This window comes from Arachis stenosperma, chromosome 2, assembly GCF_014773155.1.
Source record: "Arachis stenosperma cultivar V10309 chromosome 2, arast.V10309.gnm1.PFL2, whole genome shotgun sequence".
NCBI classification, from domain to species: domain Eukaryota; kingdom Viridiplantae; phylum Streptophyta; class Magnoliopsida; order Fabales; family Fabaceae; genus Arachis; species Arachis stenosperma.
Genome location: NC_080378.1, coordinates 69,825,875 through 69,842,961, shown reverse-complemented (window position 1 = coordinate 69,842,961; position 17,087 = coordinate 69,825,875). Strand labels below are relative to the sequence as shown.

Sequence of the window (17,087 nt, the reverse complement as noted above, 5' to 3'; positions counted from 1 at the left end):
TTTAAGCTCTCGTTGTAGCAGCGGCGTGCCGTCTTCTGGTCTGCTTTTATTGTAGCTATTCCTTCTGTAGTTGGGAACTTCATGCATAGATATGGATTTGAGACTACTGCACCGAGCTGGTTCAATGTTGTCCGACCTATTAAGGCATTGTAGGCTGAGCTTACGTCGACTACGATGTAGTCTATTTTGAGTGTTCTTGACTGGTTTCCTTTTCCAAAGGTCGTGTGTAGTGAGACGTATCCAAGTGGCTGAATTGGGGTGTCTCCCAGTCTGAATAGGTTGTTCGGATATGCTCTGAGTTTTTTTTCTTCTAGGCCGAGTTTGTCGAAGGCGGTTTTGAATAATATGTCGGCGGAGCTGCCTTGGTCTATCAACGTGCTATAGAGATTTGCGTTTGCCAGTACGATAGTGATGACCATAGGATCGTCGTGTCCTGGGATGATGCCAGATGCGCCCTCCTTGGTAAAGGTAATTGTGGGAATGTCGGGTGTTTTCTCTCTTCCCTCAACATGATATACCTCTTTGAGATACCTTTTGCCAGATGATTTGGAGATTCCGCCTCCCGCCAATCCTCCGTGGATCATGTGGATGTGTCTCTCAGGGGTACGAGGTGGTTGTTCTATATTTCCGATATCTTCGTCCCTTCTTCTTTTTCTGGGATCGTCTGCTCGGTTCGCCAAATATCGATCTAATTTTTCTTCTCTTACCAGTTTTTCTATGATATTTTTTAAGTCGAAACATTCATTGGTGGAATGTCCATAGATTCGGTGATATTCACAATACTCTGCCCGGTTTTCTCCTCCTTTTTTGCTTTTGAGTTGTCCAACTGGGGGTATCTTTTCAGTATGTCATACTTCTCTGTACACATCCACAAGGGATACCCGGAGTGGGGTATAATTGTGGTATTTTTTTATCTCTTCCCCCTGTTGATCTCCTTTTTTCTTGGATTCTTTGTCCTTATCTTGGGAGGAGTAGGAGAATCCGGATTTTGAGGTTTCTCCTAGTCGAGCGTTTTCCTCCATGTTGATATACTTTTCGGCTCATTCTTGTACCTCATTTAGAGAGGTGGGATGCTTCTTTGATATGGATTGGCTAAAAGGCCCTTCTTGTAGGCCATTGATGAGGCCCATGATGGCTGCTTTTCTGGGCAGACTTTGTATGTCTAGACATGCTTTATTGAATCTTTCCATGTAGCTATAGAGATTTTCCCGATCTCCTTGTTTGATTCCTAATAGACTTGGGGCGTGCTTGGCTTTATCTTTCTGGATGGAGAATCTGGCTAGAAAATTTTTGGCTAGGTCGTCGAAACTTGAGATGGACCTGGGGCGTCGATTGTCGAACCACTTAATCGCCGTTTTTGTTAAGGTAGTCGGGAAGGCTTTGCAGCGGACTGTGTCTGAGACGTCGGTGAGGTATATTTGACTCCTGAAATTACTGAGGTAATGGCTGGGATCCGCAATGCCATCGTATAAAGCCATATCCGGGAGCTTAAAGTTTTTTGGGATTTTGGTTTTCATGATCTCCTTGGTAAATAGATCTTGGTCCTTGCGGGAGTTGTCCTCGTGGGTGGATTGAGTCGCCTTAGTCTTGAGATCGGCTTCGAGTTTTCGGAGTTTGTCCTCCAATTCTCGGCGTCGCCTTATCTCTCTCTATAGGTCCTTTCCTGCTTCTTGCTGGTGTTGGGCTTCTTTCTTAAGCTATTTTAAACGATCTTGAAGCATCTCAAGGGCTCCCGAGTTGGGTGAATTTTTGTCTCCGTTAGGTTGCAGAGTATCTTTCGGAATAATGTCCACGTTTTTATGTGGCGTTCTGTCCTCTAGACCTGAATCATGGTCATTGGCATGGTCGTCCGCCATGTTGATGGGATGACTTCCAGGGTCCCTGGCAACTGTGCCAATGCTCTAAGGGTTACTTGAAACTGTAGGTCGATCTCGGACGAGATCTTTTGTACTAGTCGGAGCTGTTGTGTCCGATTTGCAGGACTTGGTGATGTAGCTGATCCTTCGTCACCGGAGAGTGGTGGTACCTGCAAGGGACTCTGATGCTTAAGTTAGCAAGGGTATTAAGCAGGTATTGAGTAGAATTAGAGTATGAGTTATACCTGGGTGCTCCAGCGTATTTATAATGGTGCGGAGTGACCTTTTTAAATAAGATAAGTTAGTTATCTTATCTTATCTTATCTTATCTTATCTTATCTTTGAGGGAGGTCCTCGTATCTTCAAGGGAACTGCCCTTATCTCTTTAGGCTTGGACTGCCCGTGGATTTGGGTTGTGTTCCTCTATTTGGGCCCTTTACTGGGCTTTCCTGGCAATTTGGTCGAGCTCTTTAAGAAGAGGTCGGATAGTCAGACCTGAAGAGGTCGATTGCTCTGTCGCTAAACATCCTGGGTCAGATGGCTAGATCCTGGGTATGAACATGCTTTTACCTTTTGCTGTAAGAGACATAGCTAGAATATGGTTGGACAATCAACCTAGAGATAGTCTGAACTCTTGGGATAAGCTGGTCACGACTTTCTTAGCCAAGTTCTTTCCTCCTCAAAAGCTGAACAAGGTTAGAGTGGATGTTCAAACCTTCAGGCAGAAAGAAGGTGAATCACTCTATGAAGCTTGGGAAAGATACAAGCAACTGACCAAAAAGTGTCCTTCTGACATACTTTCAAAATGGACCATCCTAGATATATTCTATGATGGTCTGTCTGAATTGTCTAAGATGTCATTAGACCATTCTGTAGTTGGATCTATTCACCTGAAGAAAACACCTGCAGAAGCTCAGGAACTCATTGAAATGGTTGCAAATAACCAGTTTATGTACACCATTGAAAGGAATCCTGTGAATAATGAGACGCCTCAAAAGAAGGGAGTTCTTGAAATTGATGCTATGAATGCCAAATTGGCTCGGAACAAAATGTTGACTCAGCAAATCAATATGATTTCTCAGAGTCTGAATGGATTGTAAAATGCATCCAACAGTAGTAAAGAAGCATCTTCTGAAGAAGAAGCTTATGATCTTGAGAACCCTGTAATGGCAGAGGTGAATTACATGGGTGAAGCCTATGGGAACACCTATAATCTCTCATGGAGAAATCATCCAAATTTCTCATGGAAGGATCAACAAAAGTCTCAACAAGGCTTTAACAATAATAATGGTGGAAGAAACAGGTTTAGCAATGGCAAGCCTTTTCCATCATCCTCTCAGCACAGACAGAGAATTCTAAGCAGAACCCATCTAGCTTAGCAAATGTAGTCTCTGGTCTATCTAAGGCCACTCTTAGTTTCATGAATAAAATAAGGTCCTCCATTAGAAACTTGGAGGCATAAGTGGGTCAGCTGAGTAAAAGAGTTACTGAAACTCCTCCTAGCACTCTCCCAAACAATACAGAAGAGAATCCCAAAAGAGAGTCCAAGGCCATAACCATGACCAACATGGCCGAACCTGGAGAGAGTGAAAAGGCAGTGATTCTCAGTGAGAAAGGCCTCAGAAAACGTCTACTGGACATTAAGGAGTACCCCAATGAGAAACCAAAGGAATTTGAGGCTCATATAGAGACCATAGAGATTCCATTGAACTTTTTTTTACCATTCATGAGCTCTGATGACTATTCATCTTTTGGAGAAGATAAAGACATTGTTGAAGGATAAGTTGCCTAGTATTTAGGAGCAATCATGAAGCTGAATGCCAAGCTATTTGGTAATGAGACTTGGGAGGATGAACCTCCATTGCTCATTAATGAACTGAATACCTGGGTTCAGCAAACTTTACCTCAAAAGAAATAGGATCCTGGTAAATTCTTAATACCCTGCACCATAGGCACCATGACCTTTGAGAAGGCTCTGTGTGACCTAGGGTCAGGTATTAACCTCATGACATTTTTTACATCTGAATTTGTATCTTCTACGGCATGAGTCTCTAAACCCCATGGTTGGGGGTGAGGAGCTCTGCTGTGTCTCGATGAATTAATATAATTACTTTTGTTTTCTATTCAATCACGCTTGTTCCTGTTCTAAGATATTCACTCGTAATTAATCATGATGAATGTGATGATCCGTGACACCCATCACCATTCTCAACTTATGAATGTGTGCCTGACAACCACTTCCATTCTACCTTAAATTGAGTGTATATCTCTTGGGTTCCAGGTTCACGAGTTTGATTGCCTCTCCTTACAACAGATCATTCAAATTTGTGAGATTAGAGTCTTCGTGGTACAAGCTAGAATCAATTGGCAGTATTCTTGAGATCCGAAAAGTCTAAACCTTGTCTGTGGTATTCTGAGTAGGATCCGGGAAGGGATAACTGTGACGAGCTTCAAACTCATGACTGTTGGGCGTAGTGACAGTGTGCAAAAGGATCAATGGATCTTATTCCATCACAAGTGAGAACCAACAGATGAATAGCCATGTACATGGACCTTTTTCACTGAGAGAACGGATGGTAGCCATTGACAACAGTGATCCACCAACATACAGCTTGCCATGGAAGGAGTCTTGCGTGCATAAAGAAGAAGATAGTAGGAAGGCAGAGATTCAAAAGACAGAGCATCTCCAAAACTCCAACCTATTCTCCATTACTACATAACAAGTATTTATTTCATGCTCTTTTACCTTTTGTAATCAAAACTGAGAATTATTATTAATATCCTGACTAAGAGTTACAAGATAACCACAACTTGCTTCAAGTCGGCAATCTCCGTGGGATCGACCCTTACTCACGTAAGGTATTACTTGGACGACCTAGTGCACATGTTGGTTAGTGGCATCGGAGTTGTGAAAAGTGTGTATCACAATTTCGTGGGTCATGGGAGATGTAGAGATTCATCTCAAAGGTCCATCAAGACCACTTCTATGAAGTTGTGGCCAGGAAGAAAGTGATCCTTGATGCCAGGGCATCTTGGCCAGTTTCACTGACATTTTCTTTACTGTTTTAGGGTAGTTTCATGCATTTTCTTAGTAAATAAGCAAGTTTTGGGTAAAAATACACTTACATATTGATTCAAGCAAACATTGTGAACTTTACATGATTTCATCAGATTTATGCATGAATTTAATGATAAAATGGATGATGCATGATCTCATGACTTGGAACAGAGCTTTGATGCACCTATTTGTTTAATTTCAAGACAAAGGAAGCAAAGAAGAGCCACTTTAGCTGCCACGTTAGTCTCACTAACGTGACCACTAACGTGGAATGGGAGCAAGCTTGCAGGGTTAATGGAAAAGTTATCATCAATAACGCCTTCGAAAGCCATCATAACCCACGTTAGTTGCCACGTTAGTTACATTAACGTGGAAACTAACGTGGAAGGAAAGGGAAGCTCCAACGTTAGTGGTAAAAGTGAACACTACTAACGTTCCAAAAGGCCACACATAGCCACGTTAAGAGTCACGTTAATTCAATTAACCTGAACTCTAATGTGGAATAAAAAAGAGATCGCCAACGTTAGTGACACTCACCTTTGTCACTAACACTGGATCAGGCCAAGATTGCCTACGTTAGTAGTCACGTTAAGACTACTAACGTGGATGGTAACATGGAAAAATGAATGATGGGCCAACGTTAGTGACACTAACCTTTGTCACTAACGTTGGAGATGGCAAGCACAACCACGTTAGGTCATGTTAATGCCATTAACGTGAGGCACTAACATAGAATGAAGGGGCGTTTTGAAGCGTTAGTGACAAAGGTGAGTGTCACTAATGACCTCGAGCTTGGGCATGCCCACGTTAAGGGCCACATTAGTTACACTAACGTGGATCATTAATGTGGGAAAGAGGGACAAGGAGTAGTGTTATTGGTAAAAGCGAGTGCCAATAACGCTTGCGAAGGGCTAAGAGGCTACGTTAGTGGTCACGTTAGTACCACTAACGTTGAATGTTAACGTGGATCAACTGGTTTGGAACGTTTGTGACAAAGTTATCGCCACTAACACTTTCGAATCCAAGTTTACACCTAACGTTAACACCACTAACGTCCTAACTAATGTCCTACCATGCCTGACTCACATTCTTTCTGCAAGTAAAACTGAGCCCACTGAAGACTGTAACTGCTTCAACTAAAGATCAAGGGGCCATATCCAAGACTTGAAGAGCTAACCAGAAAATTAAAAGAGAAGTATATATAGGAAGTAGTTTTGAACTAGAAAGGAGGTTAGGCATTATTGGGAACTACATTCTGTATATTTACTTTTCCTGCAAATTCTAGTTTACTTTTCAGAATGCACTCTTCTCTATCATCTTCCATTTTTAGAGCTATGAACAACTAAACCCCTTTTCATTGGGTTAGGGAGCTCTGTTGTAATTTGATAGATCAATTATAGTTTTCATTCTTATTCCTCTTTTTTTCTCTTGATTTACTAGAAAGCTTTTGATCTTAAATCAATTGGTTAGATGTCTTGGAAAAGAAACTATCCATAATTGGATCTCCTCTGAGCCTTGGAAAAGGGATGAGAAGATCATGCTAGAATTGCTTTCTCATGTTGGACCAAATTGGGATTTGGATGGATATAGTGACATATAATCCTACCAACACTTTGATTTGGAAAGACATGTGGTATAATCAGTTACCATACTTCATCTCTTCCCATGAGAAATTAAATCAAGGAATTGGGCAATTTTTCAAGCTTAGAGAGATTGGGTTGCCAAGGAATTGGGATCCAATCACTTAAGATTTCCAAGGAGATCAATATAATGCATTGATTGAGGAAGAGATGAGAATAAACTTGATCCGAAGAATGCAACATCTCCTAAGCCCAATGAATCCCCCATTTCTGATCTTACCCATTCTCTTTACCTTCTGCCATTTACTTTTATGTTCATCTCCCCAAATCCCCATTTAAGATTCTGCAATTTACTTTCTGCAATTTACATTCCGCCATTTATTTACAGCATTTACATTTTCTATTATTTGCTTTTCCGCCATTTAATTTTTTGCAATTATCAACTCAACTTCTGCTTAGCTCAACTAGAACATTCCTCCAGTTAAAGTTGCTTGACCAATCAATTCCTGTGGGATTCGACCTCACTCTATTGTGAGTTTTTACTTGACGACAATTCGGTATGCTTGCCGAAGGAAAATTTGTTGAGAGACAAGTTTTCGTGCATCAAGTTTATGGCACCGTTGTCGGGGATTGATTTTGTATCGACAATGATTAAGTTGGAGGATAACTAGATTGAGCAATTTTCTTTGTTTTGATTATTTCATTTTAGTCATTTACTTCCAGTTTAGCTATTTTGTTTCCTTTTTCTTTCTTCTTCATCTGTTTTCCTTGCTATCTACAATTTAATTCACTAACCTACTAACTGTTTGATACATTGCACCACTCACACTAACAACCATTCTAACAAGAGTAATTTCTTCATTTATTCTCTTTCTTGCTTTTTGCTTTGTTGGTTATATGACAGGTAGAAGAAGCAGAGCTTCAACTTCCTTTGATTATGAGCCTGAGAGGACCTTCCTTAGATTAAGGAGGGAAGCAAGAGGGAAGAGACTAGTTAGTGCTTAGGAAGAGGAGGAGTATTTTGAAACAGACATGGAGGAGAATATGGAGAACCACCATGAAGAAAAAGCTCACAACCATGCCAGAGAAGGCCCAGTGAATCATGATGGGCAAGAGAGAAGAGTTCTAGGCTCTTACATCAACCCAAACCCAGGAAATTGTGGAAATAGCATTCAAAAGCCAACCATACATGCCAATAACTTTGAATTAAAGCCCCAGCTCATCACCCTCGTTCAAAACAACTGTGCATTTGGAGGAAGCGCCCAAGAAGATCCCAATCAACATCTAACCACCTTCCTAAGGATATGTGATACTGTGAAGTCTAATGGTGTTCATCCTGAGACCTATAGACTGCTTTTGTTCCCCTTTTCACTCATAGATAAATCATCTAAATGGCTAGAATCTTTCCCGAAGGAGAGTTTAACAACGTGGGAAGATGTGGTGAACGAATTCTTGGCGAGATTCTACCCTCCTCAAAGAATCAACAGGTTGAGAGCTGAGGTACAAACCTTCAGGCAACAAGATGGTGAAACTCTCTATGAGGCATGGGAGAGGTTTAAGAACTTAACAAGAAGGTGCCCACCAGATATGTTCAATGAATGGGTACAACTACACATTTTCTATGAGGGTCTTTCTTATGAATCAAAGAAGGTAGTAGACCACTCATCCGGGGGATCTCTAAACAAGAAAAAAGACCATTGAAGAAGCCATAAATGTCATCGAGATTGTAGCTAAGAATGACTACTTCTATGCTTCTGAAAGGAACAACACTCGAGGAGTGATGGAGCTAAACCATATGGATGCACTGCTGGCTCAAAACAAGATAATCACCAAGCAGTTAGCTGACCTTACCAAGAAGATGGAAGGGAACCAAGTTGCAATAGTCACCACTTCATCATCAGCTCAAGAAGGAGTAAATACAGAAGAAGAGAGTGACTGGGAACAAGCCAACTATATTGGGAACTCACCTAGGCAGGCCCATGATCTATACTCCAAAACTTATAATCCTGGTTGGAAGAACCACACAAACTTTGGGTGGGAAAATCAACAAGATCAAGGCCAAGATCAGAGACGTCACAACCCCAACAACAATGCAACTCACCAACATTCCACACAGAGATCATATCAATACCCACCCAACAGTACCTCTCAACATCCATATCAAAACCAAAATGGCCCTTCTCACCCCTTCTACCTCAATTCACCATCACCATCTGAAGATAGACTCTCCAAAATTGAGACTCTACTTGAAGGTATATGCAAGGAAGTCCAAGACAACAGAGTGTTCAAGGTTGAAGTGCGAGCTAATATAAAAAACCAGGGAGACACCATCAAGAGGCTGGAGTCTCAAGTGGGATATCTCTCTCAGCAGATTCGCAAGCCTACTGATAGCTTCCCAAGTGATACAGAGAAAAACCCGAGAGGTAAAGCAAAGAAGGTAAGATGGGAAGAATATAAGATGGTCACTATAAGTGATGAGGGGAGTGTGGAAGAATTGAACAAACCATTAGAACACTCTCAAGATATTCCAGTAAAGAAGCAAGAAGAGAGTGACCAAGAAACCAACCCCACACAAAGGAAGGAGCTAAGGGAGAAGGAGATTCTGAACCCATATGCACCTTTTCCCCAAAGACTCAAGGGGGTGTAGAAAGGAGAACGTACTCAAAGTTCCTCGACATGTTTGCATCTCTCCATGTAAACATACCATTCATCAAGGCTCTCCAACAAATGCCCTCATACATTAAGTGTATGAAAGAGCTGCTGACCAAGAAATTTTCACTAAAGGGAGGGCAAATAATAGTGATGAATAAGGAGTGCAGTGCTCTTATTCAAACAGAGTTGCCTACAAAAAGGAAGGACCCAGGGAGTTTTAACATCCCTTGTACTATAGGAGAAACAAGGATTGATAAGGGACTCTGTGACCTGGGAGCAAGCATCAACTTAATGCCTTTATCCCTCATAAAGAAGCTTCAAATCAATGATCTAACGCCCACGAATGTAATAATCAAGTTGGCTGACAAAACTCAAAAACAAGCAATAGGAGTGGTTGAAAACGTGTTGGTGAAGGTTGGGAACTACTTCCTTCCAACATACTTTGTTATCTTGGAGATGGAAGAGAGTCACTTCCATCCAATCATATTGGGAAGACCATTCCTAACCATAGCCAGAGCACTTATAGATGTGGAGCGAGGAGAGCTAATACTAAGGATATATGATGAACAACTTACCTTCAATGTCTTCAAACCCTCACAAGAAGCAGATCAAGAAAACAAGAAATTAAGGGAGGATCACAATGAGGCATTGGTGGAAGAAACAAGCACAGAAGCACAAACAAAACACCTGAGAATCCCTTTGGTTGACAAACAATACAGTCAGAAGGCACAATAGCTAAGGAAAACCCAAGAGGAGCTAAATCCACCGGAGTCATATGAGACAAGCAACAAAATTTCCCTGGAAAAAGAGGCCACAAGGAGCAGGGTAGCATTAAAAGAAATAAGGAAGAAGACACCAATGGGATAGAGGAACAAGAAGATCCCTACAGAGGATTTCTCTCCAGGGGATGAAGTAATCTCTGCTCATTTCCCATCTATCCCACCTCATCTCCCCACCATTCCATCTCAGCTACCTCAAGTATACACCATCAGCAGAATTCACTCCTTGGAACATGTGGAGATTCTTAATAAAGCCAATGGAGATAGATTCACTGCGAGAGGATAAGATTTGAGACATTACCAACCACCCTGACAAAGGCCAACCGTCGAGCTAGCGACGCTAAAAAAGCGCTTTGTTGGGAGGCAACCTAACCTGAGGTAGTTTTCTTTTCATTATTATCTCAATAAAAGATACAAGTAGAGTTCTCTGTATTGTGAGGAGCTAAGTTTGGTGTTGCACACAAAAACAATCCAAGGGTGAATGTGGAACTCTAAGTTTGGTGTTCCACCAAAGACTCCATTTGAAGATCGCATTGCAACCCTTCAATGATAAAGCATTAACTCTAATAATCAGAGAAACTACTTGACAGATGTTTAATTTCTAGTTCATAGTTTGCTTTTCTAGTTCATAATTATTTTCTTAATGAAAGCACATGAGGTTTCTGCATGTATTCAATTTGCTGCATTAGGCAGGGAATTATGTTTGGTGTTCACACACCAAATTAAGTCCAGAAATTTACAAGCATACATGCATGCTAACTGTTTTTCAAGTGCTTGGAGAACAAGCAACTTCCAATAGTTTTATAGGAATTCAATCAATCCCTTGGAATAACCATACACCATCATCTAAGGATACAAATAAAGATGCAAAAGCTAGGATGATAATGACAAGGAAGAAACAGGAAGACATCAAGAGGTTGTATTGTATTTAACTGTCTCTGAGTTGTAGTACTTTAATTGGAAGTATGATTGAATATTGTTCTCAGGGACATTCATATTCTGCTTGTTCCTATTTATTAACATATCGGGGTTACTGGTCTAAGTTCCCGGTTTTCATTTTCATCCTGCTTAAATGTATACTTGTCCTTTAAGCTAAATAAAAGAAAATATTATGAAAAACCAAAGTGGGGTTCATCTTGTGAAGTAAGTTCTCAATGTTTGTGGTGTGGTAATTGATTAGCTAAGTTGGTTCACCAACAAGGTATACATGCAACTAGATGTTTTGAATCATATGCTTGAAGCACATTCTATGAGACTAGCTAAACAACAAAATCCTAATAAGAAAAAGGAAAAGAACAGTGAGAGTTTAAAACAAGAAAGAAAAAGAATAAGAAATAAGGCTAGGCACCAAGGGTTTGAATCTTGAGGCATGTGTCTGTGGTGTTCTGGTGCAAAGGATCTGCTTGGATGAATAAGTTCTCAGGAATGCTTCATCACTTGGTAACTTGGGTTAACTAACCCGGGATTATCAGCTGAAAATCCACTATCAAGAGCAACCCTGCTACAAAACACTTAGTAACCCAAAGAGGTGCTGGACACCAAGGCCTCAAGAAAAGAAAATAACAAACCATATGCATGTGGTGTGCATGTATGGGGGAGAGAGACTTGAGGGAGTAGGTCCTTAGGGGTGTCTCAACACCTAGCACCTTGAACCAACTGGTTTAGGAGTGTTGGCTGAAAGCTTATCTTAAAGAGTCGCCTCCTCACAAAGCACTGAGCCTAAAAGAATGCAATAAACCCTGAAAAAAAAGGGGGGGATCAATGAATAAGGATCTCATAGGATGCAATCAAGCGAGTATTCAAAAGCATGATAAGGACCTAAAAACCAGTAAAGGACTGAACTTAAGTTGCTATGCATGAAACCCCATAAACCAAGAACTTGACTTCTATAATAAGGACTTATTTCTCTTGTTCTTTCATTCATCATTCTTATGCTTTCGTACTTGCTTAGGGACAAGCAAGCTTTAAGTTTGGTGTTGTGATGCCAGGGCATCTTGGCCAGTTTCTCTGACCTTTTCTTTACTGTTTTAGGGTAGTTTCATGCATTTTCTTAGTAAATAAGCAAGTTTTGGGTAAAAATACACTTACATCTTGATTCAAGAAAACATTGTGAACTTTACATGATTTCGTGAGATTTATGCATGAATTGAATGATAAAATGGATGATGCATGATCTCATGACTTGGAACAGAGCTTTGATGCACCCTGTTTGTTTGATTTCAGGACAAAGGAAGCAAAGAAGAGCCACGTTAGCCACCACGTTAGTCTCACTAACATGACCACTAACGTGGAGTGGGAGCAAGCTTGCAGTGTTAGTGGAAAATTATCATCAATAATGCCTTCGAAAGCCATCATAACCCAGGTTAGTTGCCACGTTAGTTACATTAACGTGGGAACTAACGTGGAAGGAAAGGGAAGCTCCAACGTTAGTGGTAAAAGTGAACACCACTAAGGTTCCAAAAGGACACACATAGCCACGTTAAGAGTCACGTTAATTCAATTAACATGAACTCTAACGTGGAATAAAGAAGAGATCGCCAACGTTAGTGACACTCACCTTTGTCACTAACGCTGGTCAGGCCAAGATTGCCTACGTTAGTGGTCACGTTAAGACCACTACCGTGAATGGTAACGTGGAGAAATAAATGATGGGCCAACATTAGTGACACTGACCTTTGTCACTAACGTTGGAGATGGCAAGCACAACCACGTCAGTGGTCACGTTAATGCCATTAACGTGAGGCACTAACATGGAAAGAAGGGGCGTTTTGAAGCGTTAATGACAAAGGTGAGTGTCACTAACGCCCTCGAGCTTGGGCATGCCCACGTTAAGGGCCACGTTAGTTACACTAACATGGATCATTAACGTAGAAAGAGGGACAAGGAATAGCATTATTGGTAAAAGCGAGTGCCAATAACGCTTACGAAGGGCTAAGAGGCTACGTTAGTGGTCACGTTAGTACCACTAACATTGAATGTTAACGTGGATCAACTGGTTTGGAACGTTAGTGACAAAGTTATCGTCACTAACGCTTTCGAACCCAAGTTTATACCTAACGATAACGCCACTAACGTCTTAACTAACGTCCTACCATGCCTGACTCACATTCTTTTTGGAAGCAAAGCTGAGCCCACTGAAGACTGTAACTGCTTCAACTAAAGATCAAGGGCCCATATCCAAGACTTGAAGAACTAACTAGAAGATCAGAAGAGTAGTATATATAGGAAGTAGTTTTGAACTAGAAAGGAGGTTGGGCATTATTGGGAACTACATTCTGTATATTTACTTTTCCTGCAAATTCTATTTTACTTTTCAGAATGCACTCTTCTCTATCATTTTCCATTTTCAGAGCTATGAACAACTAAACCCCTTTTCATTGGGTTAGGGAGCTCTGTTGTAATTTGATGGATCAATTATAGTTTTTATTCTTCTTCCTCTTTCTTTTCTCTTGATTTACTAGAAAGCTTTTGATCTTAAATCAATTGGTTAGTTGTCTTGGAAAAGAAACTATCCATAATTGGATCTCCTCTGAGCCTTGGAATAGGGATGAGGAGATCATGCTAGAATTGCTTTCTCATGTTGGACCAAATTGGGGTTTGGATGGATATAGTGACATATAATCCTACCAACACATTGATTTGGAAATATGTGTGGTATAATCGGCGACCATACTTCATCTCTTCCTATGAGAAATTAAATCAATAAATTGGGTAATTATTCAAGCTTAGAGAGATTGGGTTGCTAAGGAATTGGGATCCAATCACTTAAGATTGCCAAGGAGATCAATTAATGCATTGATTGAGGAAGAGATGAGAATGAACTTGATCCGGAGAACGCAACATCTCCTAAGCCCAATGAATCCCCCATTTCTGATCTTACCCATTCTCTTTTCCTTCTGCCATTTACTTTTATGTTCATCTCCCCAAATCCCCATTTAAGATTCTGCAATTTACATTCCACCATTTATTTCCAGTATTTACATTTTCTGTCATTTGCTTTCCCGCCATTTAATTTTCTACAATTATCAATTCAACTTCTTCTTAGCTTAACTAGAACATTCCTCCAATTAAATTTGCTTGACCAATCAATCCATGTTGGATTCGACCTCACTCTATTGTGAGTTTTTACTTGACGACAATTCAGTATACTTGCCGAAGCAAAATTTGTTGAGAGACAAGTTTTCGTGCATCAATCCCTGAGGTCCCTTTCATGCTCAAAAGGAATGAGTATCCGGAGATCCAACATGAGATTCGAAGAAGAGGTTGGGAAGTTCTCACTAACCCCATTCAATAAGTCAGAATCTTAATGGTTCAAGAGTTCTATGCCAATGCATGGATCACTAGGAACCATGATCAAAGTATGAAGCTGAATCCAAAGAATTGGCTTACAATGGTTCGGGGGAAATACTTAGATTTCAGTACGGAAAATGTAAGATTGGCGTTCAACTTGGCAATGATCAAGAAAATACACGCCCCTACACTAGAAGGGTCAACTTTGATCAAAGGTTGGACCAAGTTCTCATGGACATATGTGTGGAAGGAGCTCAATAGAAAAGAGACTCAAGAGGCAAGCCGGTTCAATTGAGAAGACCAGATCTTAAGCCTGTGGCTAGAGGATGGTTGGAATTCATCCAACGCTCCATCATTCCTACTAGCAACCAATCTGAAGTGACTGTGGATCGGGCTATCATGATCCATAGTATTATGATTGGGGAAGAAGTGGAAGTTCATGAGATCATACCTCTAGATCTTTATTTGTGTGCATGATTCTACTTTATAATATTTTATTGATGAATTTTCTAATCCTTTTTTCTATTTATACTTATCTGGATAGGTTCCTCTTGAGCTTCCATTTTCAAAGGGAGAAGCCATGGATGATCCAACTTGCCTCTATCACTTGCATCTCTTTGGCTGCTAAAGTTGAAGAAACTCAAGTGCCTCTTCTCTTGGACCTTCAAGTACGTGTTTTTTTTCTCCTTTATATCAGGAAACACATCATGACGTTTCTAATAATGTGATTATTTGATCATGAATCATCATCAGGTAGAAGATGCAAAATATGTGTTTGAGGCAAAGACTATTCAGAGAATGGAGCTTCTGATTCTGTCCACCTTGAATTGGAAGATGCACTATGTGACCCCACTCTCATTTCTAGATCAAATTATAAGGAGGTTGGGACTCAAAACACATCTTCACTAGCAGTTTCTCAAGCGTTGTGAGAATCTTCTTCTCTCTTTGCTATTGGGTAAGCATAATAATTAACAACTAATTAACACTCAATTAAATCTCATTATTTAAATGAATGCTTATTATTATTATTATTATTATTATTATTATCTATGTTTGAGTTTAGATTCAAGATTTGTTGGTTGTCTTCCTTCTGTATTGGCCACTATAACAATGCTGAATGTAATAGGCCAGATTCATCACAGCGCTGGGGGAGTGAAATACAAAAAGCATTTTTTTTTGTCTGTCTTCCTTCTATCTTCCTTCTTTCTACGTTTATTTTTTTTGGTCTGTCTCTCTCGCTCTTCTCTCTTTCTCTCTATATATATTATATGAAAGTGATGTTCTTGTTCTCTCCTTATTATTTTGTTAAATTCCTCTGAAGTGGGTTGCCCCATTTCTACTAGTGCATTGTATAGCTTATTGGATGATTGAAAATAGCTTAATTATTCTTAGTTGGGATCTATGGAAATCATTACTCCTTGCATTGTATATTAGAATTGTTCCTAGTCCTAGTCCTAGAAATTGATTTTGCAACTTCTAAAAATTTTTGTTGGAAGTCCATGAATTAAAATATATAGAAGGCCAGATTTTTTTATTTTCAACTTTTGAATTGAGAACTAATTTACTAGTTTCATTTCATGGCAAATTAGTTAATTCATATGGTCCCTTTAAGCTGCTGGAAGCACCCCACAACTGGTGGCAAGAAGCATGAGCACCTGAAATTGCTTCTGTGCAGATTGAATGGAGTGTCAGGGGTGGCTTGTTAAAGAATGTTGATTCTGCTCGTGTTTTGATCTTCAGCACCTTAAAGTATGATGATTCAAAGAAATGGTTAGTACTCTTAGCCTTTTGTAATATTGGGTGCTTGGGTAGAACAATCCAAGATATAGTTTTCTTCAATTATCAATCTAAACAACTTGGTTTTGAAGACTTTGGTTCCTGGTTTTTTACTAAATTGGCTTGTTCTTTATATTAATGCTGCAGTTATGTTTACCTCACAGAGCTGGAAAAGATTGAACAATTGTTCTCATTGGCCTTTTTTTCCATAAAACTTGTTTGTTTGGTCTTTTATTTCTGAGAGTTAATAAATTATATATTGAAATATTTTCATATTGTACTAATCATGATTAGTCCTTATGCATTCAATTGACATAATTTTCATTAGGATGTTGAGTAATGAGTTTTTTGTGCCATAACAAAGTGAATAACTTTCACTATTGACATTTTTTCATGTATTTTTCACTGTTGTGTACTTTTACTGACATGCAGTACTTTGAAATATTTTCAGGCAAGAAGTGTAGCCCTTTTCCAATTGCATTAAGAGATATAAAGCAACACGACATTACTCAAAGCATGCACGGGCTACTGGTTGATTGGCTTATAGAGATTTGTTATGAATTATAGCTGATAAATTTAGTACGGTTGAACAATACACTGAGAATTATAGTTGATGCATGAATACTTTTGTTTATGTTTTGAATTATATTGGCTTGCTTGTTTATAGTATTTTTCTTTTAGTTTGATAATACGTTGAATTTTTTTATTTTTTGAAATATTATAAATATTCAAATACAAATTAGATAAAAAATTGTATTTATTAAATTTATATTTATTTTGTATGAAAATAGGTTTATTATGTAGTTAAAAAATCTAAAAATTCTATTTTATCTTACAGACAGATTTACAGACGGATTTTCTGTCTGTATTCAGAGTTGGAGTGGTTTTCCAAGGTTTCAATTACAGACGGAAAATCTGTCGAAAAATCTGTCTATAATTACAGACGGATAATCCATCAGAAAATCTGTCTGTAATTACAGACGGAAAATCTGTCAGAAAGTTTGATGCCTAAGGGAAATGGATGGAGAATTTACAGAGGAAAAATCCGTCGGTAACTGGTAAAAATTCGTCGGTAATTTTTCGACAGAAAAAAATC

The 17,087-nt window shown here is 39.5% G+C and overlaps 1 pseudogene; it reads left to right on the top strand.

Annotated features, from left to right (window-relative positions):
- Positions 1 to 14,715: 14,715 nt before the first annotated feature.
- LOC130962981 (cyclin-D3-1-like) lies at positions 14,716 to 16,558 on the top strand (annotated as a pseudogene).
- Positions 16,559 to 17,087: the final 529 nt, after the last annotated feature.